This window comes from Amblyomma mixtum, chromosome 5, assembly GCF_055824585.1.
Source record: "Amblyomma mixtum isolate Tamu chromosome 5, ASM5582458v1, whole genome shotgun sequence".
In the NCBI taxonomy this organism is placed as follows: Eukaryota; Metazoa; Arthropoda; class Arachnida; order Ixodida; family Ixodidae; genus Amblyomma; species Amblyomma mixtum.
Window position 1 is genome coordinate 175,075,343 of NC_143016.1, and position 2,674 is coordinate 175,078,016.

The following is a 2,674-nucleotide window of genomic DNA, read 5'->3' on the forward strand; positions in this document are numbered from 1 at the left end:
CCATATGCTCTTTTCCCAAATCTTCCACGTTTCTGCTCAGTAGGTGAGTACCGCTAAAATACAGGTGTTGTATACTTTTCTTTTAAAGGATATTGGTAAACTGCCATTCATGGTCTGAGAGGACTTGCCATATGCTCTTTTCCCAAATCTTCCACGTTTCTGCTCAGTAGGTGAGTACCGCTAAAATACAGGTGTTGTATACTTTTCTTTTAAAGGATATTGGTAAACTGCCATTCATGGTCTGAGAGGACTTGCCATATGCTCTTTTCCCAAATCTTCCACGTTTCTGCTCCGTAGGTGAGTACCGCTAAAATACAGGTGTTGTATACTTTTCTTTTAAAGGATATTGGTAAACTGCCATTCATGGTCTGAGAGGACTTGCCATATGCTCTTTTCCCAAATCTTCCACGTTTCTGCTCAGTAGGTGAGTACCGCTAAAATACAGGTGTTGTATACTTTTCTTTTAAAGGATATTGGTAAACTGCCATTCATGGTCTGAGAGGACTTGCCATATGCGCTCTTCCCCAATCTTCCACGTTTCTGCTCCGTAGGTGAGTGCCGCTAAAAAACAGGTGTTGTATACTTTTCTTTTAAAGGATATTGGTAAACTGCCATTCAGGGTCTGAGAGGGCTTGCCATATGCACTCTTCCCCAATCTTCCACGTTTCTGCTCCGTAGGTGAGTACCGCTAAAATACAGGTGTTGTATACTTTTCTTTTAAAGGATATTGGTAACTGCCATTCATGGTCTGAGAGGACTTGCCATATGCGCTCTTCCCCAATCTTCCACGTTTCTGCTCCGTAGGTGAGTACCGCTAAAATACAGGTGTTGTATACTTTTCTTTTAAAGGGTATTGGTAAACTGCCATTCATGGTCTGAGAGGACTTGCCATATGCGCTCTTCCCCAATCTTCCACGTTTCTGCTCCGTAGGTGAGTACCGCTAAAATACAGGTGTTGTATGCTTTTCTTTTAAAGGGTATTGGTAAACTGCCATTCATGGTCTGAGAGGACTTGCCATATGCGCTCTTCCCCAATCTTCCACGTTTCTGCTCCGTAGGTGAGTACCGCTAAAATACAGGTGTTGTATACTTTTCTTTTAAAGGGTATTGGTAAACTGCCATTCATGGTCTGAGAGGACTTGCCATATGCGCTCTTCCCCAATCTTCCACGTTTCCGCTCCGTAGGTGAGTACCGCTAAAATACAGGTGTTGTATGCTTTTCTTTTAAAGGATATTGGTAAACTGCCATTCATGATATGAGAGGACTTGCCATATGCGCTCTTCCCCTATCTTCCACGTTTCTGCTCCGTAGGTGAGTACCGCTAAAATACAGGTGTTGTATACTTTTCTTTTAAAGGATATTGGTAAATTGCCATTCATGGTCTGAGAGGACTCGCCATATGCGCTACTCCCGAATGTTATTCTTCTAGTTGTTTTCCTCTCAATATCCTGATCAGCCGCCACTACCTGCCCTAAGTACGCGTATTCGCTTACCACTTCCAGCCCCTCGCTACCAATTGTGAACTGCTCTTGCCTTACGAGACTGTTGAACATTAATTTAGTCTTCTGGATGTTAATTTTAACACCTGGTCTTCTTCTCTGCCTGTATAACTCATTGATCATGATTTGCAGTTCATATACTGAGTGACTTCCCTTATAAAAATGGTCTATAGACTTTCTATAGACTTTTTATAGACTCTATAGACATCCTATAGACTTTTACTTTTGTCTATAGACAGTCTATAGAAAATCTATAGACTAAAGTCTATAGTGTTCAGAAAGGAAAAAACAGCGCTAAATTCTACATAGACCACAAAGAAAGACGGACAGGACGGGCGCTGACTCCAACTAAGTTTATTGAAAGCCACATGTAGCATATATATAGCCCGAAGAAGGTGAACGCATGCGCATTTCCCAAATGGCAACAACACCCACACACACAAGTACGATAACTTCTCATAATCGCGTATTTTTTAACAATCTGTGTTCACTTCCTCGTAGGGAAATAGAAGTGGTGCTGACGCACATGCCACCCCTCTCTTTGATAAAAAAGGCTTCTGCCAGTTCGCGAGCTAATCTATCTTTACTTCTGGTTAGAATTTTAATCTCTTCAAGTCGTGGTGCACAGTGCTTTTTATTTCCATCAATGCAAGAGCGGCAATGGGCGGGAAGGTTTTCAAACGAATCCGATGCGTTCCCTAAGGACCTTCTGTGTTCCCCGGCACGCTCGTTGACGCAGCGTCCGGTCTGACCTACGTACACTTTGCCACATGTAAGGGGGATCTCGTAGACCACTCCCGTGGCACACCTTACGTACGGCTTTGAGTGCTTCTTCCCACACCCAGATGTGGCTTTCGCACCGCTGCTGATCTTGGGGCACATCTTTGCCAATTTGCAGGGGGCGGAAAAGACCAAGGGGACTCCGTACTTGTTGCCAACTCGTTTTAAATTGTGGGACACCTTGTGCATATACGGTATCACCACTGGTCTGGCTTCACCGAAAGGTTCTTTCCTCCGTTTCCCCTTTGGCTTGCCCTTAAGCTTCTGCAGCAATGCCTCGGTTACGGCAGTCAAGACGTGGTCAGGGAACCCTGCTTTACGCAGTCTGTTCACCTCGCCCTCGAAGCTCTCCCGCATCATGTGAGAGCACGACTTGAGGAGTGCTGATTCCATA